Source organism: Pleurodeles waltl, chromosome 7 (genome assembly GCF_031143425.1).
Source record: "Pleurodeles waltl isolate 20211129_DDA chromosome 7, aPleWal1.hap1.20221129, whole genome shotgun sequence".
NCBI lineage: Eukaryota > Metazoa > Chordata > Amphibia > Caudata > Salamandridae > Pleurodeles > Pleurodeles waltl.
Genome location: NC_090446.1, coordinates 883,100,173 through 883,126,073, shown reverse-complemented (window position 1 = coordinate 883,126,073; position 25,901 = coordinate 883,100,173).

Below are 25,901 nucleotides of genomic sequence, written 5' to 3'. Positions count from 1 at the left end.
CCTCAAATAAGCACATTTATACAACAACTTTCTCTGAAACTGGGTTTGTTATCTGTTTATTAATAACTTCTACATCTTGAATCTTCTTTCCTAAGAGGGGTAGGTCTGGGACCTCCACTGTTCTAACAGGTGAATGGGTTGCTTTGATGTCAATCAGGAATGACACTTGGAGGGCATTAACTTTTCCTTCTACAAATGGTCCACTCTGATCTACCTGTAAGACTGTGCTAAATATGCACTTTTCTCCCTCCCTCAGGCACCATCATTGGAAATTGGTAGAAGAGAAACTATCACTGTCTAAAATAGGGTACTGATGAAATGGGCTCTGGTCCTGATTCGGATATGCTCTCAGCATTTGATTCATATTAAATCTAGGGTTCCCCATCTTCTGTGGGACCTTCAGGCTTGTGGAACCTCCATCATTGTAAGCTGTGTCTGCAATGGTACATGCATTTGCTGAACAGGTACTTCATTTCCTCATTGCATTTGGCCATCTCCACTCAGTCTTAATTGGATTCAGCCTACACTCCCTCTTCCAATGCAAAATGTTGTTACAAAAATCACAAGGCGTCCACTTCTTTCATGTTTTGACATCTACATCAGAATTCTTATCAATCCGAACACCTCTACTCCACCTGTGAAAACACCAACTCCTCCTTGAGCACCTTGAACTCCACCTTGTAAACCAACACCTTGCATTCCATTTGGGTTTCCTGTAAATGCGGATTCTGGAAATCTTTCTGAACTAGCTGGGTTTGTGCAAGCATGAATTTCTCTTTAAGGGGGTCATTCTGACCCTGGCGGTAAATACCGCCATGGCGGAGGTTGGCGGTAGCACCGCCAACAGGCTGGCGGTGCTTCGCCGGGCATTCTGACCGCGGCGGTACAGCCGCGGCCAGAAGCGGAAAGCCGGCAGTGTACCGCCGACTTTCCGCTGCCCATGGGAATCCGCCATGGCGGCGCAGCTTGCTGCGCCGCCATGGGGATACTGACACCCCATACCGCCATCCTGTTCCTGGCGGTTCGCCCGCCAGGAACAGGATGGCGGTATGGGGTGTCGTGGGGCCCCTGGGGGCCCCTGCAGTGCCCATGCCAATGGCATGGGCACTGCAGGGGCGCCCGTAAGAGGGTCCCACAAAGAATTTCAGTGTCTGCTTTGCAGACACTGAAATTTGCGACGGGTGCAACTGCACCCGTCGCACCTTCCCACTCCGCCGGCTCCATTCTGAGCCGGCTTCCTCGTGGGAAGGGTGTTTCCCGCTGGGCTGGCGGGCGGACTTTCGGCGGTCACCCGCCAGCCCAGTGGGAAACCCAGAATGACCGCCGCGGTCTTTTGACCGCGGTACAGTCTTCTGGCGGGTCCCGCAAGCTTAGAATCAGGGCCTAAGTCTTTTCTACTTGATTTCTTGGTCATCAGTACAGTATTTTGCATACCTCAGGATCTCATTGGAAGAGGGAGTGTAGGCTGAATCCAATTAAGACTGAGTGGAGAAGGTTTCTTCTGCCAGCAAATCACATTCTGCTGTATATACATACTAGTGCTAATAGTTTATTGTTTAGTTAATTAAAACCATTATAAACAATTAAAATTGGTAATCTATTACAATCTTTTAAAAAAGAAGATTTATACAAATACTATTTGTATTAAAAATAGACTGTGAATACTCAGTTATGGAATGTGTGCTTTTCAGATCAAGTTCCAAGTGTGTTTGGACAAACAGATAAACAGTAAGTGCAATCTTGAACCAATTAGTGCACTACAGAGTTGTTAATAAAAATAAGTTTTAATGGACCAGGCTCAGATAGCCAGGACACTACTCATAGGGAGATGCAAAAGAGTTGAATAAGTGCCAATGGACCAAACTCTGCATGCCGCGTGGTGCAGTGACAGCTCAAGATCCAAATCTCCCCATGTCAAGCATCCGGCACTTCTCAGATTTGCATATTTTGTTATTAGTTGCCACCCTTGCATGCAGTCACTTGCCTTGTGGGGAGACAGCTGCTGCCTAAATGTATTAGCAAACTTAGCAAAACTCGCCAAGGTCCACTGAGCAAAGTTCTTGAAGCAGATTGAAGATGCATCCTGGCAAGTTCACACCCAAGAGCCAGGAAGACTAGTTTAATTAATAATCTTCTTTCCTGTACTAACAAAGGGCAGCAACATAGCAGATGCAACCATGATTCACGTGAAAAAGAACAAAGGCTGCATTCCCTTTTTGTCTCTGCCACCCTCCCACACAGAATTAAAATATTTTATCAGCAGGTCTAGCAATCTCATGTGCGATATCTGCTGGGGGATTTCTGCATTTATGTTTTCCATAAAACATGGTTGTGGTTTCCCTAGTAGGTAGGAGTTGTTAAGGGGCTGGACCAATAACAACTTATCTGCGGCTAATAATTAGTGCTCTCTTGAAGTCATTTTCAATTGCTCGTTGATAGCTCTTTCCAGATGTTAAATGAGGTGTCCCCCATTTTGAGGGATGTTTCTTCAATCTTGAGAAATTTGATAGCATTTCTTACTTGGGTACTCCAGGGGTTGCCCGGCATTTCAAAGATGAATTTTAGGTACACTTTTAGTGAATTAGACTGTACTCTCCTGGTCCTGATGTAATACTTCAACATTGACCCTCGACAATCTAATGTCGCCAGCCACACTTTCAGCCTCAACCTGTACTGACGTGCATATCACGGTAGTTGGAAGACTTTCGTGCATGATCCGCAATGGGTTTGTTCCAGGGCTGAGTCTAGGACACCTGGGTAAGTGTGACGGCCATACTGTAATGCTGGTAAAAGAGTTTCTTTTGTTACCTTTAATATTGGCTCCGCAGAGGCACCACTCATCATCCGATGCAATTGGCTGACCCTGTAGCCTTTTTTTAATGGCATTTACCTGTGCCACTGATGTGCTGTTTTCACTAAACCACACACCTAGGTAGTTGTACTTCCTTGTTGTATGTAAGGTATTGGTGCCCAAACCCCAGGAGGCAAACCTTTTATTCCTGTATCTTCCGAAGATTACAACCTTTGTTTTGTCTTGATTTACCTAGAGCTGGTTAGACAGGTTAAAGGTGTACAGGGATTTCAGTGCCCACTGCAGCCCAGTTTTAGGGCATTCCAGGATCTTAATTTCATCTGCGTCTTGAATTATTTGCAGCTTGATGTTTCCTAGTTTAAGAGAAGCCAGGCAGCCAGACTACAAGCTTTTTCTCAAATCAACTGTGTACAGATTGAACAGCAATGGGGCAGTGACAATACCCTGCTTTAGGCCATGATTTGTTTAGATTTTTTGAGTAACTGTACAATGACCCATTTCACCTGGACCCATGTGCCAGTATGCAATGAAATTACGACTCAAAACATCAAAGGGGGTATATCCCAGGCAACTAGCATCCTCCATTGGGTCGCCCTGTCTATCCTATCGAATGATGTACTATAATCAATAAAGCAACAAAAAAGCCACAGACTGTTGTTTTGAGTGGCTTGATGCCTGAGAAAAAAGATAGTGTGAGGTTGCTGTCCACTATTGACACTTTGGACCTAAAGTCTGATTGAAAAAATGGTAGGATGTCTTGCTCTTGGACTCATCTCTCTAACTGGTCCAAGCCTAGGGCATATGATTTTGCTTCCAAGTCAAGGAGTGTAATTAGTTAATAGTGCAGCAATTGACCAGTCCCCCTTTTAGTATATAGAGCAACAAATTGATACTCGTCAGGCATCAGGGACCATCGCAGTTTGAAGTGCACAGTTGAAGAGTGAAGACAGCAGCCTTGCCCAATTTTCAGGGACACATCTGAACAGGCTTGCCGGTAGACCATTTGGGCCAGGGGCCCCATGGTTTCTTATTCACCTATTAATACTTTCCACCTTCCTGATGCTTATGTGTTTTGCTACTATGCACTAGACCCCAACCTGGGTGAGAAGATGGTTCCTGGACCAAGCTGGTACTTTTCAGCATCCCGGTGGCTGACTCCCCAGAGGGTGCTACCCAGGTGGATGTTTGCTTCTGGAGCATTATCAGAAGTAGCTGGATGACAGCTAGGCTGCCTGATTCTTAGTGAGTAACTCTGTTACATTTTTTTTCCCGGCTGCTTCTGAGTCTCCATTCTCTCTTGATTCCTTATTATTTTGTTGTTGGTTAACATATTCCCAAAAGCGCACTTGGTACGATCTCTTAATAATTTAAATATGGTTATCCCTGCCTTTTCACTTCTGGCATCCTTTTGGTGCCAGACTATTGTTTTGTGAAATAAACGAATTTGTTTGGCCACTCCTGTTGTAGTCCCTGACAGATTTTGTTTGTAGAGCCTCTGGCTTTGCGCAGATCTCTTCTTGAGGCAATAATAGATTTGTCGAACAAAGTTGATACTCTCCTGCCCCCACCAGATGGCTGTGTAGGAGGCCTAGTTCGATCTCACATCAAAAGGGATGTAAGATTTTATGTGCAGTTCTCCCACCACTGGAGGGCCAAACCCTGATGATTAACTTTTGCTGTAAGTTCTTGTTTGCTTATCCCAGGCAATAGTTGTTGGTGTATACTCTGCTCTCAACTTAATTCTTCTGATTAGTTTTGCTTTTTCTTCCCCCGTTAACCAACCCACGTGTCTGTTTTCCATGCAGGGATGCACTACTAGATTAAGGACAAACTTTAAGTGCTTATGATCACTTTCTGGCCTTTCTTCTATACTAGACCAAGTAATGCACAGGGTCCCTGACCAAATGAGGAGACAGATTCAGGGAAAGGTACAAAAAGTAAGCAGTATATCACTCTCATAGTCATTCAGAGAGACAGCTCAATCCAACAAGACAGAGCCTGAAATATTGAATGCCAAAAAATGTTTTTTCTTTTTTTAATAACAATCCAAATTAATTATAAATATACATATATGTTCAAAATGATAAATGCTATTTTAATCAAACTTTAAATGAAACAGCCCCCCTACACCAAATCATCTAAAAACGATAAGGACAGACAAGTCTTCTATACTAAACTTTGCTAGTTTTGAGGATAGTTTAAAAAGAAAAACTTAGTTGATGGTTGATTGGCCTTTGCATGTCGAGGGGAATGGATGTTCCTTCTCTTTTACTGCAGCCTCCCATTGAGCAGATATCAGTTTGTAAGTTGACTGAAATTTCTGTATGGTAGACCCTGCTCACTCCTGGGTAGCTCTCATGAGGATCCCCCAGAACACATGTATTAAAGTCCACCACAAATACAATTTCACAGCTAGGGTGGTCCAAGATAAGCCATTCCAGGTTCTCAAGCAGATTTCAGACCATCATCAGCTTGGCCTTAAGGTAGCAGTTGACCAGTATTTAGTTGGTGGGTTTCTGGTAAAATTTGAGGCCTATGATGGAAACAGCTTGGGCAACAGTACTGGTGAGATCCAATGAGACAGCATCTAAGTTACTTAAATGCTTGATGATAATTCATAGCCCACCTTACCGGCACCTGAACAGGCTTGAGAGAAGTGCAGCTTTAAATATCTCCTAGAAGCCTGTCAGAGTATTGGGGACCAGCACCCACTTCTCCTGGAGGCAGAGAATATTGCATGTTCTAGATAGACCATTTCTTCCTTACTCTCTCTGATACTTTTGAAACCAGCCACATTCCATGAGGCTACTGTTAGTAAAGAGTTAGGTCCTACAGTTAGATATCTTCGGCACCACATGATATTAGGGGTGATAGCTCTGTCTTTTAGACACGGGTATCACCTGCGTCCCTGTAATCCTGTGTGCAACTCTTGGGAAGTCAGAGTGTACCTTCCTCTGATTGTGTCTCCATTGAATTGTGAAGGCATGTGAGCCCTCAAATTCTTTCTGTGCTTTCCCCCAATGGAGCCTTTCAACATACATGTTGGTGTTTGTCCTCCATATGGATTTAAGAGAACATACGTGTATTTCATTGGTGATGGAATCTGAAGGTTGATGCACCATTCCTCAAAAGTGACCCTTTCAGCCCATAGTGCATCCCATTAAGCCTCTCTTTTCCATACTCTCTTGATCACTTCCCCAGCTGAATTTAAAAGGCAGACCAAACTTTACCCAGTCCAAGTCTTTTGAGGATATGCTCTTTAGCGCAGGGATGTGACTAAATAGCAGCAACAGGTTTCCTCTATTGAGGGTGTCCATGGGGCCTCTTGGTGTATTTAAGGGAATGAAGAGCAGTTCTGAGCAGGTATGCACGTTCTCCTCACTTGTACACTGGATGAAGGGTTTCTGCATGTCTAATTGGGCAGTGGAGGCTAATCTCTGGTCTCAACTCAGGAATAAACTGCAATACAAAGAACACCATATCACTCTTTTTCGGATTTTCTTTTCCACTGTATTGTGTAAACACCTGCAGCAATCGCTCATAATAAACATGCACTGACTCTTTTGCTTCTTGTGTAGCTCAATTAATCTTATACCAATTAATATCTTTGGCTGGAACCTTGCCCTTTTGGAAAGTAATCACCTCATCATAATTGGTCATAACTAAAGGAGAGGGTGCACAAGTATGTGCTTCTCTTGTAGGTTCTGATCTTCACCATTGTATAGCTATTTTACACTCAGCCTACAAGTTACTTAGGCCCTCATTACAACCCTGGCTGTCGGTGTTAAAGCGGCGGTAATACTGCAACCAGGCCGGCTGAAAAACAAATGGGATTACGACCGTGGCGGAAACCGCCAACATACACTCCGACTGCCACGGCGGTACAAACAAACAGCGCGGCGGTAACCGCCAACAGACAGGCGGAAGACAATGTACCGCCCACCCTATCACAAGATGCCTATCCGCCACCTTTTCCGGGGCCGAACCATCGCGAACAAAAACACGGCAGAAACAGTACACAGAAGGGAAAACACTCACCTCTCCACACCCCACGAGGAACCAGGACGCCATGGAGCCCGAATTGCAGATACTGCCGATGCTGGTCTTCCTTCTCTTCTATCAGGATCACCAACGACGGCAGCGACAACCACAGTGAGTACTGCACCTACAACACAGGGGAGGGGGGAGGGAAAAGAGAGTGACAAACACATGCAACACCCCCACCCACAACACCATAAACACAAATACATGCAGCAACAGTACACATACAACCCCCCCCCCACCCCCTAGAAGAATGCAAGGACAAAAGGAATTGATTTGAACAAATGTAATCATGTGAAATCTCATTATCAAAGTTAAAAATCCAGTAAACGCAATTATGTACACCAACTACACAAGTCCGGATAGTGCACTAATCATTGTCCGTGAAACACTGGGCCCAAAATGCATGGACGAAGCCCACACTAGATACCTGACTGTAAACGGAGAGAACACTGCAGGGGCATCAGATCGAAATGAAACAGGCACCTCAGGGGGAGTTGGAGGGGGCACCTCAGCCAGATGAACGCACGGCGCCACTGCTGCACAAGGGGGCTCCATGCCCATTGATGTATCCTGGGGAGTGCAAAGCCACAGTCTCTCAAGTCTCTCCAGTGGGTGGTTTGCCCACTGCTTTATCCTGGGGAGTGCAAAGACACAGGGGGTGATTCTGACCGCGGCGGACGGCGGTCGCCGCCCGCCAAGCGGTTCCCGCCGAAACACCGCTCCGCGGTCAAAAGACCACGGCGGTCATTCTGGCTTTCCCACTGGGCTGGCGGGCGACCGCCGAAAGTCCGCCCGCCAGCCCAGCGGGAAACACCCTTCCCACGAGGAAGCCGGCTCAGAATGGAGCCGGCGGAGTGGGAAGGTGCGACGGGTGCAGTTGCACCCGTCGCGAATTTCAGTGTCTGCAAAGCAGACACTGAAATTCTTTGTGGGGCCCTCTTACGGGGGCCCCTACAGTGCCCATGCCATTGGCATGGGCACTGCAGGGGCCCCCAGGGGCCCCACGACACCCCATACCGCCATCCTGTTCACGGCGGGCGAACCGCCAGGAACAGGATGGCGGTATGGGCTGTCAGAATCCCCATGGCGGCGCAGCAAGCTGCGCCGCCATGGCGGATTCCCATGGGCAGCGGAAAGTCGGCGGTACACCGCCGGCTTTCCGCTTCTGGCCGCGGCTGTACCGCCGCGGTCAGAATGCCCGGCGGAGCACCGCCAGCCTGTTGGCGGTGCTACCGCCAACCTCCGCCATGGCGGTAATTACCGCCAGGGTCAGAATGACCCCCACAGTCTCTCAAGTCTCTCCAGTGGGTGGGTTGCCCACTGCTTTATCCTGGGGAGTGCAAAGCCACAGTCTCTCAAGTCTCTCCAGTGGGTGGTTTGCCCAAAGCTTTATCCTGGGGAGTGCAAAGCCACAGTCTCTCAAGTCTGTCCAGTGGGTGGTTTGCCCACTGCTTTATCCTGGGGAGTGCAAAGCCACAGTCTCTCAAGTGGATGTGATTCTCCACTGGTGCTGGAGGGGACATTGTGCCCAGAATTATTCATCCTGCCAAGGACTGAGGTAGTGGATGCCTTTCTCCGCTGGTTGTGGAGGGGGCTTTGTGCCCAGAGTGCTTCATCCTGCCAAGGACTGAGGTAGTGGATGCCTTTTTTCCACTGGTTCTGGAGGGGGCCTGGTGCCCAGAGTGCTTTATCCTGCCAAGGACTGAGGTAGTGGATGTGATACTCCACTGGTTCTGGAGGGGGCATTGTGCCCAGAGTGCTTCATCCTGCCAAGGACTGAGGAAGTGGATGCCTTTCTCAACTGGTTCTGGAGGGGGCCTGGTGCCCAGAGTGCTTCATCCTGCCAAGGACTGAGGTAGTGGATGCCTCTCTCCACTGGTTCCGGAGGGAGCTTTGTGCCCAGAGTGCTTCATCCTGCCAAGGACTGAGGTAGTGGATACCTTTCTTCACTGGTTCTGGAGGTGGGCTGGTGCCCAGAGTACTTCATCCTGCCAAGGACTGAGGTGGTGGATGTGATACTCCACTGGTTCTGGAGGGGGCTTTGTGCCCAGAGTGCTTTATCCTGCCAAGGACTGAGGTAGTGGATGCCTTTCTCCACTGGTTCTGGAGGGGGCTTTGTGCCCAGAGTGCTTCATCCTGCCAAGGACTGAGGTAGTGGATGCCTTTCTCCACTGGTTCTGGAGGGGACTTTGTGCCCAGAGTGCTCCACGTGCAGTGTGGCCGGTACAATTCCCTCACCTGGGTGTGTGTGCCACGAGATTGCCGAGGTACAGGTAGCATGATACGCCATGGAGGCAGCGACATACCCCACATTGCTGCGGCTTTGCATTCCACCTGCAGGTGACAACAGTGATGACAGTAATGCTTCATGGAAGCTGCCCAGGGTCCTGGAACTCACCACCAGCCTCGGACGACTGACTACTGGGAATGGTAGGCATGTCTGCGGTGGTGCCACTGTCCGAGGATGTCACGGGGCCCCTGGCGGTGCTTGCAGCGGTGTCAGTCGTGGCGGCACTGCTGGCTGCGGGGTCTGTGGTGGCGGTGCTGGGGGCGGGGTCTGTGGCGGCGGTGCTGGTGGCGGGGTCTGTGACGGCGGGGTATGTGTCAGCACCTGCTGAGGGAGAAAGCAGGATGTCTCCTGCAGCCTCGGAAGGCTGTCTACCGGGTAAGAGGCTGGGGACTGTGGCAGAGGCTGTAGACGTGCTGGACGCGGCGCAGGTGGCAGTGCAGGTGGCGGTGTTCGCCGCTGTACAGGTTGGCGTGGATGTGGACAGAAGGTGTGACACTGGTCCCTCGGTCTGTGCCACCATGCCCTCTCCTGCCCTGCCCTTCATTTTTTGGCCCTTCCCACACCTTTGATGATGGCACAGTTGTCTTGCCACTATCCCCTTTCGTTTTCGCTGACCCCTTGGTGGCAGGTGTTTTTGGGTTCTCCCTCCGGGATGTGGGCACCTTTTTAACCTTGGCAGGTAGCAGAATGTCCTTGCCCTTGCTACGTGGCACACTGGCAGCCCTGATGGTTGTCGCACTCCATGACCCCGCAGTTGCTGGCACCACTGTGCCTGGGGATGTTGTGGTTGAGGTGCTGGGCTAAGACCTGGAAAGCCTGGCCCTAGGGGAAGGACGGGGGGAGGTGAAGGGAAGAGGTCAAGGTTTGACAGAAAAAGATTTTTAGACACACTGCGATGGGTAGATGGAGGGGCTTTGGGAGTGGAGGAAGAGGTAGTGGTTGTGGGAGGGGTACATCTGCTGAATTTGGGTGAAGGTGCATGGGCTGGAGGCTGTTGTGAGGTGGGTGGCTGTTGGGTGGGTGTGTGCCTGCGTTTGTGTACTTTGGGAGGAGGGCTCACTGACACACTGGGAGAGGAAACTGGGGATGCGTGAATGGTAGTGGGGGTGGTGAGTGCACGTGAGCGGTGTGTGGTGATGGGCGTGCTGGTGATGGAGTTAGTGGCTGAGGATGTAGTGCATGCAGGTGTGAGTGGAGATAAGACTGGGAGGGAGGAGGGAGACATGGAGGAGGAGGACACAGTGGAGGAAGTGGATGTTGGTATGTGTGCATGGGTATGGTGCTTGTGTGAGTGCCTGTGGGATGTGTGGTGCTTATGTTTGCCTGAGCCACTCTTGTGTGTTGATGTGTCTGCATGCTGGTCCGATAGTGTGCTTGGGATAGGCTGAGGTACAGGGGATTGGGTCAGGGTGGAGGAGGTGGGAGGGGGGAGTCTGGACTCAGGGACAATGGCTGCCATCAGTGCTGAGGCCAGAGCCTGAAATGCTCTCTGTTGGGCTGCCTGGCCAGAATGAATGCCCTCCAGGTATGCATTTGTTTGTTGCAAATGCCTCTCAACACCCTGGATGGCATTCAGCATGGTAGATTGCCCAACAGTGAGGTATCTCAGGAGTTCAATAGCCTCCTCACTGAGGGCAGCAGGGCTGACTGGGGCAGGGCCTGAGGTGCTTGGGGCAAAGGAGATGCCCACCCTCCTCGGTGAGCGGGCACAGGACACATGCTGAGGGGCTGCTGGGAGGGCAGTGCTGGTAGGGTGGTGGCGGCTGTACCTGTTGATGTGGTGGGCACAGAGGAGGAGTCGCTGTCGCTGGTCTCTGCTCCTGTTCCCTCCATGGAGCTCCCCTCGCCCTCCGCCCCCGTGTTTCTTCAGACTCTGTTGCTTCACCCTCCAGGGCCAAGTGGGATGCAGCTCCATCCTGCTCCAGTGCCAATGCTCCTCTGCCTGATATCGCTATTGCACACAAGAACAGGGAGACCACAAAAAGGGGGAGGGGACAGAAGAAAGACATGTTCAGTGCATGCAACACCACTACCATTGGCGGACACAACAGACAGTGAGCAGCCCTCTGCACTATGCCATGCACTTATAGTTCCTAGATTAATCACATGACCATGGGGTACGAGGCCTAATCCCAATTGCTGCACACCTGGAAGTCACAGGAGCCTGACTAGATGTAGATGGCTCTAACCACTAGTGGGGTTGGGGTGCCACATAGCCTGCCTCACAAGGGACCTCGCCTACCAAGATTGCTCTGGCCTAGGGGAACCCACTGGCCACCTCCCCCGCCCAGACACCTCATAATGCACGCAAAGTCAGCTGAATGAGAGTGTACTCACCCCCTTGTGGCTGCTGTTAAGCCCTCAAGTGCCCATCCAACTCTGGATAGGCCACCAACAGGATCCGGAACTTCATTGGGGTCATGGTGCGACGGGTACCCCTCCCACGTTGGGAGGCCATCCACAGCTGGGCCTCCGCCGTCTTCTTGCTCCAGCGGCGCAGGTCCTCTCATCTTTTCCAGCAGTCGGTACTCCGTCTGTGGTAGACCCACAGGGTCCAGACGTCCTTGGCGATGGCACGCCAAATATCCTTCTTCTGGTGGGCGCTGACCTAGAGAAATGGTACAGGGGGAAAGGAAATGACTTACTGGACCGTCATACTCATTGCCCCCGTTCCCACCATTACTCTGACGCACATACACTCACCATCCGCACATGTAGGCCTCAGCCCCCCCCATGTATCTTCCATCCACACCACTCAAAACAAGCATTGCCCATGCATCATGCTCACAGTGTACTCACCTGTTTGTCTGGATGACCGTACAGTTGCGTGTACTGGGGGAGGACACCATCCACTAGTTTCTCCAACTCCTCCGAAGTGAAGGCAGGGGCCCTTTCCCCAGACACATGAGCCATCGTCGCTGCCAGACTGAGGTCACAGCAGGAATTGCAGTGTAGGTCCTCTCCTGTTGAAGGTCAGGTATAAAGTGAGTGAACAGACAGAAAATGGCGGTTACGTCGCTGGCGAACATCGTCATTTGCTCCTCGGACCTATAGGGCCCAATGTTAACCAATGCAGAATTGCGCCGCGGTCTTCGACCGCCCACTGCGACGGTGTACAACGCCAGGGCAGTTACCTCATATCCCCTTGTCCCACCTTACAGGTCAGGCAGCCACCATTTCAGGGGGCCACAAGGAATTAATAATAACTGTGTCACACCTATGTAGGCCTGGAATACACACAGCTACAGGCACATTGCGGATTAATAAATTTGTGCTAATTACATTTTGGGATACCTCAGTGTTGGCTGACTCTCTGCTCGCTGTTCTCCTCCATAGGGCACATCTGCTGGGGCAGATGATGACGTGGAGGCATCCTCCGGTGTACAGACCGCTGGTAGACCTGTCGACAATGGAAGAGAGACACATAATAGTCACATACAGACTTGATCGTGCAACAATCCAGGAACTGTGTGCCCAGTTGGAGCCAGACCTGATGTCAGCTATCCGCCATCCCACAGGGATACCCCCTCTAGTGCAGGTCCTGTCAGTACTTCATTTCCTGGCAAGCGGTTCCTTTCAAACAACAGTGGCCATTGCATCAGGGATGTCCCAGCCAATGTACTCTAACGTGTTGTCCAGAGTGTTGTCTGCCCTGCTGAAACACATGCGCAGCTACATTGTGTTCCCTCAGGTGGAGGATTTGCCTACAGTGAAAGGTGACTTCTATGCCCTGGGACATATCCCCAGCATCATTGATGCCATTGATGGGACACATGTAGCATTGGTACCCCCCGCAGGAGTGCACAGGTGTACAGAAACCGGAAGAGCTACCATTCGATGAATGTGCAGATGGTGTGTTTGGCAGACCAGTACATCTCCCATGTGAATGCCAAGTTTCCTGGCTCAGTGCATAACGTTTACATTTTGAGGAATAGCAGCATCCCTTATGTGATGGAGCAACTCCAGAGGCACCGTTTGTGGCTAATAGGTGAGGCTAAGGACCCAATACAGTGTGAATTTGTGTCTGGGTATGGGGTTGTCCCTAAGGGTTAGTGTGTGTCTAGCAGTTGTCCCTCGATATTTGCAGGTGACTCTGGTTACCCCAACCTGTCATGGCTACTGACCCCAGTGAGGAATCCCAGGACAAGGGCAGAAGAACGCTACAATGAGGCACATGAGCGAAGTAGGAGGGTGATCGAATGAACCTTTGGCCTCCTGAAGGCCAGATTCCGGTGCCTCCATATGACAGGTGGTTCCCTCTACTACTCACCAAAGAAGGTATGCCAGATAATCCTGGCCTGCTGTATGCTGCACAACCTGGCTTTGCGACGGCAGGTGCCTTTTCTGCAGGAGGATGGGCCAGCTGGTGGTCTTGTGGCAGCTGTGGAGCCTGTGGACAGTGAAGAAGAGGAGGCAGAAGAAGAGGATATCGACAACCGAAACAATATAATCATGCAATACTTCCAGTGTTACATCGCTATGTGCACAAGTAAATTGACATTGCTATATTCCATGGTTATTGCAATTACACGTTTGTGAAAGCACAGACTGACTCCAGATTGTTTTGTGATTGAAGTGTGTTTATTTCTGTGCAAATAAGTGGAGGGGGTTGTAAAATGGGCTAGGGGGATGGTGGAGGAATGTCGATGGCAGAGTCCAGTCTATTTGTTTCACAGGTGCATTGTCCAAAGGGGCATGGGAAGTGGAGCAATAGCAATTGAAGGATGGACAGGATGACAAAGTGGGACAGAAAGTTGACATTCAGTGGGGTCTCATTTCCTGGCGGGGGTCTTGGCAATGTTCTCTGTCTTGTTCCTGGATCTCAGGGACAGTTTGCGGGGTGGTTCCCCATCTGCATTGGGTGGGGTGCTGGTATTGTGTTCCTGTGGCGGTGTCTCCTGTCCATTAGCGCTGGCAGAGGTGGAGGGCTGTTCATCGTCCAGGCTAGTGTCAGGGGCCCCTTGTTTTGCCACTGTGTCCCTCCTGGTGTTGACAAGGTCTTGCAGCAACTCTGCAATGGTGACCAGGGTGTTGTTAATGGACTTCAAGTCCTCCCTGATACCCCGGCAGTGTTCCTCCTGCAGCCGCTGGGTCTCCTGAAACTTGGCCAGTACTGTTGCCATTGTCTCCTGGGACTGATGGTAAGCTCCCATGATGTTGGAGAGTACCTCGTGGAGAGTGGGTTCCCTGGGCCTGTCCTCCCCCTGTCACACAGCAGTCCTCCCAGCTTCCCTGTTTTCCTGTGCCTCTGTCCCCTGAACCGTGTGCCCACTGCCACTGCCCCCAGGTCCCTGATCGTCCTGTGTTAGTGGGTTTGCCTGGGTTCCCTGTAGTGGTGGACACACTGCTGATTGACATGTCCTGGGGACAGAGGGATGGGTCCACTGGGTGGGTGTTGTACTGGTGTTTCCTGAGGGGGGAGGGTCAGTGGTGGCTTGTGCCAGTGTCAGGGGAACCGACTGTCCTGAGGTCCCTGATGGGCCGGGCTGGTCATCTTGATCCAGTTGTGCAGAGCTGCTGTCATCACTGTGGGTCTCATCTGTGGGGGGACTGGATATGTCTGGCACCTCTTCTCCGGTGATGTTGGGTAGGGGTCCTGTAGGGGTGTAAAGACATGATTATTGCATCTGTGTGTGCCATTGTGTGCAATGGGTGAGTGACCCTGTACTCCAGTGCTTGCATTCTTGGCTTGGTCCTTGTGTGATAGTAGTGGACATGCTTTGGTGATGGGTGTCCATGCTTTGGTGTTGCATGCAGGGCTTGGTATTGGGATGGCTGGGTTGTGATAGTGGGGCATATGTGAGGTGTTGGAGTGATGGGGTGAGGGGGGTGTGGGTATGTAATGGCATGCAGGTGAGGTGGGGGATGTGGTAATAAAGATTTGACTTACCAGAGTCCAGTCCTCCTGCTACTCTTGCGAGGCCCTCAGGATGCAGTATTGCCAAGACTTGCTCCTCCCATGTTGTTAGTTGTGGGGGAGGAGGTGGGGGTCCACCGCCAGTCCTCTGTACAGCAATCTGGTATCTGGAGACCACGGAACGCACCTTCCCCCGTAGGTCGTTCCACCTCTTGCTGATGTAATTCCCGTGTTCTTGGATGCTGTCCCACTGCGTTGACCCTGTCGACAATTCTGCGCCATAGCTCCATCGTCCTTGCAATGGAAGTCTGCTGCACCTGTGATCCAAATAGCTGTGGCTCTACCCGGATGATTTCCTCCACCATGACCCTGAGCTCCTCCTCAGAGAACCTGGGGTGTCGTTGAGGTGCCATGATGTGGTGTGGGTGATGTGTCAGGTGGTGTGTGTTGTGATGTGCCCGCCGAAACACCGCTCCGCGGTCAAAAGACCACGGCGGTCATTCTGGCTTTCCTACTGGGCTGGCGGGCGACCGCCGAAAGTCCGCCCGCCAGCCCAGCGGGAAACACCCTTCCCACGAGGAAGCCGGCTCAGAATGGAGCCGGCGGAGTGGGAAGGTGCGACGGGTGCAGTTGCACCCGTCGCGAATTTCAGTGTCTGCAAAGCAGACACTGAAATTCTTTGTGGGGCCCTCTTACGGGGGCCCCTGCAGTGCCCATGCCATTGGCATGGGCACTGCAGGGGCCCCCAGGGGCCCCACGACACCCCATACCGCCATCCTGTTCACGGCGGGCGAACCGCCAGGAACAGGATGGCGGTATGGGGTGTCAGAATCCCCATGGCGGATTCCCATGGGCAGCGGAAAGTCGGCGGTACACCGCCGGCTTTCCGCTTCTGGCCGCGGCTGTACCGCCGCGGTCAGAATGCCCGGCGGAGCACCGCCAGCCTGTTGGCGGTGCTACCGCCAACCTCCGCCATGGCGGTAATTACCGCCAGGGTCAGAATGACCCCCACAGTCTCTCAAGTCTCTCCAGTGGGTGGGTTGCCCACTGCTTTATCCTGGAAAGTGCAAAGCCACAGTCTCTCAAGTCTCTCCAGTGGGTGGTTTGCCCAAAGCTTTATCCTGGGGAGTGCAAACCCACAGTCTCTCAAGTCTGTCCAGTGGGTGGTTTGCCCACTGCTTTATCCTGGGGAGTGCAAAGCCACAGTCTCTCAAGTGGATGTGATTCTCCACTGGTGCTGGAGGGGACATTGTGCCCAGAATTATTCATCCTGCCAAGGACTGAGGTAGTGGATGCCTTTCTCCGCTGGTTGTGGAGGGGGCTTTGTGCCCAGAGTGCTTCATCCTGCCAAGGACTGAGGTAGTGGATGCCTTTTTTCCACTGGTTCTGGAGGGGGCCTGGTGCCCAGAGTGCTTTATCCTGCCAAGGACTGAGGTAGTGGATGTGATACTCCACTTGTTCTGGAGGGGGCATTGTGCCCAGAGTGCTTCATCCTGCCAAGGACTGAGGAAGTGGATGCCTTTCTCAACTGGTTCTGGAGGGGGCCTGGTGCCCAGAGTGCTTCATCCTGCCAAGGACTGAGGTAGTGGATGCCTCTCTCCACTGGTTCCGGAGGGAGCTTTGTGCCCAGAGTGCTTCATCCTGCCAAGGACTGAGGTAGTGGATACCTTTCTTCACTGGTTCTGGAGGTGGGCTGGTGCCCAGAGTACTTCATCCTGCCAAGGACTGAGGTGGTGGATGTGATACTCCACTGGTTCTGGAGGGGGCTTTGTGCCCAGAGTGCTTTATCCTGCCAAGGACTGAGGTAGTGGATGCCTTTCTCCACTGGTTCTGGAGGGGGCTTTGTGCCCAGAGTGCTTCATCCTGCCAAGGACTGAGGTAGTGGATGCCTTTCTCCACTGGTTCTGGAGGGGACTTTGTGCCCAGAGTGCTCCACGTGCAGTGTGGCCGGTACAATTCCCTCACCTGGGTGTGTGTGCCACGAGATTGCCGAGGTACAGGTAGCATGATACGCCATGGAGGCAGCGACATACCCCACATTGCTGCGGCTTTGCATTCCACCTGCAGGTGACAACAGTGATGACAGTAATGCTTCATGGAAGCTGCCCAGGGTCCTGGAACTCACCACCAGCCTCGGACGACTGACTACTGGGAATGGTAGGCATGTCTGCGGTGGTGCCACTGTCCGAGGATGTCACGGGGCCCCTGGCGGTGCTTGCAGCGGTGTCAGTCGTGGCGGCACTGCTGGCTGCGGGGTCTGTGGTGGCGGTGCTGGGGGCGGGGTCTGTGGCGGCGGTGCTGGTGGCGGGGTCTGTGACGGCGGGGTATGTGTCAGCACCTGCTGAGGGAGAAAGCAGGATGTCTCCTGCAGCCTCGGAAGGCTGTCTACCGGGTAAGAGGCTGGGGACTGTGGCAGAGGCTGTAGACGTGCTGGACGCGGCGCTGGTGGCAGTGCAGGTGGCGGTGTTCGCCGCTGTACAGGTTGGCGTGGATGTGGACAGAAGGTGTGACACTGGTCCCTCGGTCTGTGCCACCATGCCCTCTCCTGCCCTGCCCTTCATTTTTTGGCCCTTCCCACACCTTTGATGATGGCACAGTTGTCTTGCCACTATCCCCTTTCGTTTTCGCTGACCCCTTGGTGGCAGGTGTTTTTGGGTTCTCCCTCCGGGATGTGGGCACCTTTTTAACCTTGGCAGGTAGCAGAATGTCCTTGCCCTTGCTACGTGGCACACTGGCAGCCCTGATGGTTGTCGCACTCCATGACCCCGCAGTTGCTGGCACCACTGTGCCTGGGGATGTTGTGGTTGAGGTGCTGGGCTAAGACCTGGAAAGCCTGGCCCTAGGGGAAGGACGGGGGGGAGGTGAAGGGAAGAGGTCAAGGTTTGACAGAAAAAGATTTTTAGACACACTGCGATGGGTAGATGGAGGGGCTTTGGGAGTGGAGGAAGAGGTAGTGGTTGTGGGAGGGGTACATCTGCTGAATTTGGGTGAAGGTGCATGGGCTGGAGGCTGTTGTGAGGTGGGTGGCTGTTGGGTGGGTGTGTGCCTGCGTTTGTGTACTTTGGGAGGAGGGCTCACTGACACACTGGGAGAGGAAACTGGGGATGCGTGAATGGTAGTGGGGGTGGTGAGTGCACGTGAGCGGTGTGTGGTGATGGGCGTTCTGGTGATGGAGTTAGTGGCTGAGGATGTAGTGCATGCAGGTGTGAGTGGAGATAAGACTGGGAGGGAGGAGGGAGACGTGGAGGAGGAGGACACAGTGGAGGAAGTGGATGTTGGTATGTGTGCATGGGTATGGTGCTTGTGTGAGTGCCTGTGGGATGTGTGGTGCTTATGTTTGCCTGAGCCACTCTTGTGTGTTGATGTGTCTGCATGCTGGTCCGATAGTGTGCTTGGGATAGGCTGAGGTACAGGGGATTGGGTCAGGGTGGAGGAGGTGGGAGGGGGGAGTCTGGACTCAGGGACAATGGCTGCCATCAGTGCTGAGGCCAGAGCCTGAAATGCTCTCTGTTGGGCTGCCTGGCCAGAATGAATGCCCTCCAGGTATGCATTTGTTTGTTGCAAATGCCTCTCAACACCCTGGATGGCATTCAGAATGGTAGACTGCCCAACAGTGAGGTATCTCAGGAGTTCAATAGCCTCCTCACTGAGGGCAGCAGGGCTGACTGGGGCAGGGCCTGAGGTGCTTGGGGCAAAGGAGATGCCCACCCTCCTCGGTGAGCGGGCACAGGACACATGCTGAGGGGCTGCTGGGAGGGCAGTGCTGGTAGGGTGGTGGCGGCTGTACCTGTTGATGTGGTGGGCACAGAGGAGGAGTCGCTGTCGCTGGTCTCTGCTCCTGTTCCCTCCATGGAGCTCCCCTCGCCCTCCGCCCCGTGTTTCTTCAGACTCTGTTGCTTCACCCTCCAGGGCCAAGTGGGATGCAGCTCCATCCTGCTCCAGTGCCAATGCTCCTCTGCCTGATATCGCTATTGCACACAAGAACAGGGAGACCACAAAAAGGGGGAGGGGACAGAAGAAAGACATGTTCAGTGCATGCAACACCACTACCATTGGCGGACACCCATAGACAGTGAGCAGCCCTCTGCACTATGCCATGCACTTATAGTTCCTAGATTAATCACATGACCATGGGGTACGAGGCCTAATCCCAATTGCTGCACACCTGGAAGTCACAGGAGCCTGACTAGATGTAGATGGCTCTAACCACTAGTGGGGTTGGGGTGCCACATAGCCTGCCTCACAAGGGACCTCGCCTACCAAGATTGCTCTGGCCTAGGGGAACCCACTGGCCACCTCCCCCGCCCAGACACCTCATAATGCACGCAAAGTCAGCTGAATGAGAGTGTACTCACCCCCTTGTGGCTGCTGTTAAGCCCTCAAGTGCCCATCCAACTCTGGATAGGCCACCAACAGGATCCGGAACTTCATTGGGGTCATGGTGCGACGGGCACCCCTCCCACGTTGGGAGGCCATCCACAGCTGGGCCTCCGCCGTCTTCTTGCTCCAGCGGCGCAGGTCCTCTCATCTTTTCCAGCAGTCGGTACTCCGTCTGTGGTGGACCCACAGGGTCCAGACGTCCTTGGCGATGGCACGCCAAATATCCTTCTTCTGGTGGGCGCTGACCTAGAGAAATGGTACAGGGGGAAAGGAAATGACTTACTGGACCGTCATACTCATTGCCCCCGTTCCCACCATTACTCTGATGCACATACACTCACCATCCGCACATGTAGGCCTCAGCCCCCCCCATGTATCTTCCATCCACACCACTCAAAACAAGCATTGCCCATGCATCATGCTCACAGTGTACTCACCTGTTTGTCTGGATGACCGTACAGTTGCGTGTACTGGGGGAGGACACCATCCACTAGTTTCTCCAACTCCTCCGAAGTGAAGGCAGGGGCCCTTTCCCCAGACACATGAGCCATCGTCGCTGCCAGACTGAGGTCACAGCAGGAATTGCAGTGTAGGTCCTCTCCTGTTGAAGGTCAGGTATAAAGTGAGTGAACAGACAGAAAATGGCGGTTACGTCGCTGGCGAACATCGTCATTTGCTCCTCGGACCTATAGGGCCCAATGTTAACCAATGCAGAATTGCGCCGCGGTCTTCGACCGCCCACTGCGACGGTGTACAACGCCAGGGCAGTTACCTCATATCCCCTTGTCCCACCTTACAGGTCAGGCAGCCACCATTTCAGGGGGCCACAAGGAATTAATAATAACTGTGTCACACCTATGTAGGCCTGGAATACACACAGCTACAGGCACATTGCGGATTAATAAATTTGTGCTAATTACATTTTGGGATACCTCAGTGTTGGCTGACTCTCTGCTCGCTGTTCTCCTCCATAGGGCACATCTGCTGGGGCAGATGATGACGTGGAGGCATCCTCCGGTGTACAGACCGCTGGTAGACCTGTCGACAATGGAAGAGAGACACATAATAGTCACATACAGACTTGATCGTGCAACAATCCAGGAACTGTGTGCCCAGTTGGAGCCAGACCTGATGTCAGCTATCCGCCATCCCACAGGGATACCCCCTCTAGTGCAGGTCCTGTCAGTACTTCATTTCCTGGCAAGCGGTTCCTTTCAAACAACAGTGGCCATTGCATCAGGGATGTCCCAGCCAATGTACTCTAACGTGTTGTCCAGAGTGTTGTCTGCCCTGCTGAAACACATGCGCAGCTACATTGTGTTCCCTCAGGTGGAGGATTTGCCTACAGTGAAAGGTGACTTCTATGCCCTGGGACATATCCCCAGCATCATTGATGCCATTGATGGGACACATGTAGCATTGGTACCCCCCGCAGGAGTGCACAGGTGTACAGAAACCGGAAGAGCTACCATTCGATGAATGTGCAGATGGTGTGTTTGGCAGACCAGTACATCTCCCATGTGAATGCCAAGTTTCCTGGCTCAGTGCATAACGTTTACATTTTGAGGAATAGCAGCATCCCTTATGTGATGGAGCAACTCCAGAGGCACCGTTTGTGGCTAATAGGTGAGGCTAAGGACCCAATACAGTGTGAATTTGTGTCTGGGTATGGGGTTGTCCCTAAGGGTTAGTGTGTGTCTAGCAGTTGTCCCTCGATATTTGCAGGTGACTCTGGTTACCCCAACCTGTCATGGCTACTGACCCCAGTGAGGAATCCCAGGACAAGGGCAGAAGAACGCTACAATGAGGCACATGAGCGAAGTAGGAGGGTGATCGAATGAACCTTTGGCCTCCTGAAGGCCAGATTCCGGTGCCTCCATATGACAGGTGGTTCCCTCTACTACTCACCAAAGAAGGTATGCCAGATAATCCTGGCCTGCTGTATGCTGCACAACCTGGCTTTGCGACGGCAGGTGCCTTTTCTGCAGGAGGATGGGCCAGCTGGTGGTCTTGTGGCAGCTGTGGAGCCTGTGGACAGTGAAGAAGAGGAGGCAGAAGAAGAGGATATCGACAACCGAAACAATATAATCATGCAATACTTCCAGTGTTACATCGCTATGTGCACAAGTAAATTGACATTGCTATATTCCATGGTTATTGCAATTACACGTTTGTGAAAGCACAGACTGACTCCAGATTGTTTTGTGATTGAAGTGTGTTTATTTCTGTGCAAATAAGTGGAGGGGGTTGTAAAATGGGCTAGGGGGATGGTGGAGGAATGTCGATGGCAGAGTCCAGTCTATTTGTTTCACAGGTGCATTGTCCAAAGGGGCATGGGAAGTGGAGCAATAGCAATTGAAGGATGGACAGGATGACAAAGTGGGACAGAAAGTTGACATTCAGTGGGGTCTCATTTCCTGGCGGGGGTCTTGGCAATGTTCTCTGTCTTGTTCCTGGATCTCAGGGACAGTTTGCGGGGTGGTTCCCCATCTGCATTGGGTGGGGTGCTGGTATTGTGTTCCTGTGGCGGTGTCTCCTGTCCATTAGCGCTGGCAGAGGTGGAGGGCTGTTCATCGTCCAGGCTAGTGTCAGGGGCCCCTTGTTTTGCCACTGTGTCCCTCCTGGTGTTGACAAGGTCTTGCAGCAACTCTGCAATGGTGACCAGGGTGTTGTTAATGGACTTCAAGTCCTCCCTGATACCCCGGCAGTGTTCCTCCTGCAGCCGCTGGGTCTCCTGAAACTTGGCCAGTACTGTTGCCATTGTCTCCTGGGACTGATGGTAAGCTCCCATGATGTTGGAGAGTACCTCGTGGAGAGTGGGTTCCCTGGGCCTGTCCTCCCCCTGTCACACAGCAGTCCTCCCAGCTTCCCTGTTTTCCTGTGCCTCTGTCCCCTGAACCGTGTGCCCACTGCCACTGCCCCCAGGTCCCTGATCGTCCTGTGTTAGTGGGTTTGCCTGGGTTCCCTGTAGTGGTGGACACACTGCTGATTGACATGTCCTGGGGACAGAGGGATGGGTCCACTGGGTGGGTGTTGTACTGGTGTTTCCTGAGGGGGGAGGGTCAGTGGTGGCTTGTGCCAGTGTCAGGGGAACCGACTGTCCTGAGGTCCCTGATGGGCCGGGCTGGTCATCTTGATCCAGTTGTGCAGAGCTGCTGTCATCACTGTGGGTCTCATCTGTGGGGGGACTGGATATGTCTGGCACCTCTTCTCCGGTGATGTTGGGTAGGGGTCCTGTAGGGGTGTAAAGACATGATTATTGCATCTGTGTGTGCCATTGTGTGCAATGGGTGAGTGACCCTGTACTCCAGTGCTTGCATTCTTGGCTTGGTCCTTGTGTGATAGTAGTGGACATGCTTTGGTGATGGGTGTCCATGCTTTGGTGTTGCATGCAGGGCTTGGTATTGGGATGGCTGGGTTGTGATAGTGGGGCATATGTGAGGTGTTGGAGTGATGGGGTGAGGGGGGTGTGGGTATGTAATGGCATGCAGGTGAGGTGGGGGATGTGGTAATAAAGATTTGACTTACCAGAGTCCAGTCCTCCTGCTACTCTTGCGAGGCCCTCAGGATGCAGTATTGCCAAGACTTGCTCCTCCCATGTTGTTAGTTGTGGGGGAGGAGGTGGGGGTCCACCGCCAGTCCTCTGAACAGCAATCTGGTATCTGGAGACCACGGAACGCACCTTCCCCCGTAGGTCGTTCCACCTCTTGCTGATGTAATTCCCGTGTTCTTGGATGCTGTCCCACTGCGTTGACCCTGTCGACAATTCTGCGCCATAGCTCCATCGTCCTTGCAATGGAAGTCTGCTGCACCTGTGATCCAAATAGCTGTGGCTCTACCCGGATGATTTCCTCCACCATGACCCTGAGCTCCTCCTCAGAGAACCTGGGGTGTCGTTGAGGTGCCATGATGTGGTGTGGGTGATGTGTCAGGTGGTGTGTGTTGTGATGTGTGAGGGGATGTGTTGTTGTGTGTTGTTTGAGGTGCGTGGATGTTGTGTAAGTGATGGTGTTGTGTGTCTGTGGATGCTGGTATTGTTTTAGGTAGTGTCTTTCTGTGGCATTGTTTCAAATTTCTGGTTGTAAGGGTTTGTGGTTGATGTGGGTGTGTGCTTTATATTGGATTGGGTGTGTGGGTGTGGTGTGTGTATGTGTATCAGCTGTGTGTATTTTGAATTGTCCAATGTAGTTGTGTTTTGTAAGTGTGTGTATTTTGAGCATGGCGGTGTGTACCGCCAATGGATTACCGTGGTTGAAAGACCGCCACGTTGATTCGTTGGTCTTGATAGTGTGGCCGTATTCCTGTTGGCCTTGAGACGGTGGAGGTTTTGTTATCGCCAGTTTATCACTGACCTTTGGTGTGGCGGACTTGTGTGGGTGTCTGTATTATGGCAGATTCCGAGCTGTGGGTCGTAATACCTGTAGCGGAATTCCGCGGCCGCAGCGGTATGTTGGCAGTCTTCTGCAACAGCGGTAAGCGGCATTTCCCACCAGGGTTGTAATGAGGGCCTTAGTGCCACAATCTCAAAGAAGGTATTTAACTAGGTCCACAGCACTTTCAAACTTTTCTCAAATATGTAAATTTGTGCATTCTACTGTGAAGGATTCTTCCTGAATTTTCTGAAAAATGTTCATAAATGATGCAAGATCACCTGAACTCCATTGTGCTTGTACATACCCTTCACCTGGTATCACTCTAATTGGGGAATGTGAAAGCTTCTTTTTCATCAGAGAGACCAGGCAATGGCTAACTATGTGCTTCAGTCCCATCTGAGTGTCTTGCTTTCCTTTCCTGTGTCTTTGCCATTTACTCTCTAACTTCACAAATTTGCTCCATTTACTGATGTTTTTTACCAATTCAGGAGTGTATAATCGCATTCCTGAAACAAACATTGTCTCAATAGCTCCATCATCTAACTGTGCTCTGAAACTTCTCTGCAATGGGACAATCTTTAAAAGATCAACCTAATATGTTCTCACTAATTTAGGTAGCAGCTGCACGCCTTTTAATTTCTTTACTCAAATTAATAAATTCATTATCTTGACTCTGATTTATGTACCCAAAATCTAACCATTCAATAATTATTTCTTCTAAATTAATCCTTAACGTTGAGACACTTGATGGTCTCTCTTTTTCAGATCCAGAGGTAGCAGCTCGATATTTTCCACTCCTTGTCTTTTTAATCTCTAGGGTTTCTTCAAACCACAGTGGGTAAATTCCATCTTCAAATACATTTGCTTCTCCCTGTGCTAGTTGTGTTGTAAAGACAATCCTTCTTCCTCCTCTCAATTATTGAACAGTTTGCGGTGGTAACCAGGCAACAATTTGTGAATTCTGAGATGTAAGGATGTTCCCCTTCTTGCAGTGTGCTCCTCCAACAGCTCCTTGAACCACATTATTTGGGACAATTTTTATGAGTGCCATTGCTGTTTGAATCTCTAAAGGCTGAGCAGCTATTACTGTAGTAACCAGTGCTGGTACATTCATAATACAAGCAGTAACACTTAGAGGTATCAATGTAGTAAGAGTCTCAACTTGTGTAGGCACAATATTAGTTATGACCGGTTGTACAACAGGCTGTGCCACATGGAATGTCCTCTCAATTTGGATCACATTTTGTTCAACTGAGGCTGTATCATCAGATTTTAAAGCTTTGTCACATGGTGGTGGAAGTACAATAATGCATCAAGAATATCATCCCCTGAACTAATATCAGTATGAAACTTCTCTAGAACTCTCTCATCATCATTTCCCTATGTCTTTTTCTTTTTAGTCTTCTATGTAATTAAAACTAGGTAAATTCAAGCTTCTTCTACTACACATTTTCTCCACCTTTGCTGTTCTTCATCCCATTGATCACCTGCGTTATTCCGCATACTTCGTTGAGCCTTATTCTGGTATTTCTCTCTCACCTTAAAGTGTGCTGTCGTCTCTTCAGTGTTTCATGCTTTATACGGTGTGGGTGTAGGTGGTAGCTTCATCTCGTGTAAATTCTCCCTCAATCTTCCAACAATTCTTAATTTAAAAGTGCCTTATTGTGGAAATCTTAATGACCCTCATTGTCAGTGATCTTGCACCAGTCAAGAAACCATAAACATTTGTGTACTCCACATTCATTATCATGTGGTGTGCTGGTGTACCCTCAGGCAATGCCTCCTCACCTTCCTGTAATGGAAATTTCACATCACCTCTCACAAAAGTCTCAAAACCTTCAAAGCGTTTCATGTTTTTGAGTTAAACAGCAAGCAAAAACAATAAAAATCTTCAATGTTTTGTTTCAATTTGTAATTCCGTACATGTCAAATCATCTTCTAGTCTGTCACCCAAACACCACGCAGCATTTCACCAGCCATCAAATACCAGTGTAGCTTTTGCTGATGCAACTCCTCACTACATACGGCTATTCACCCTTCCTTCACAATTCTCTCATACACTCTAGTCTACAACTGAAAACAAATGCAAAATAAAAATTACTTTGTCTGCACCTTTCAAGAAAAAACTAAGGTAACTCAACAATC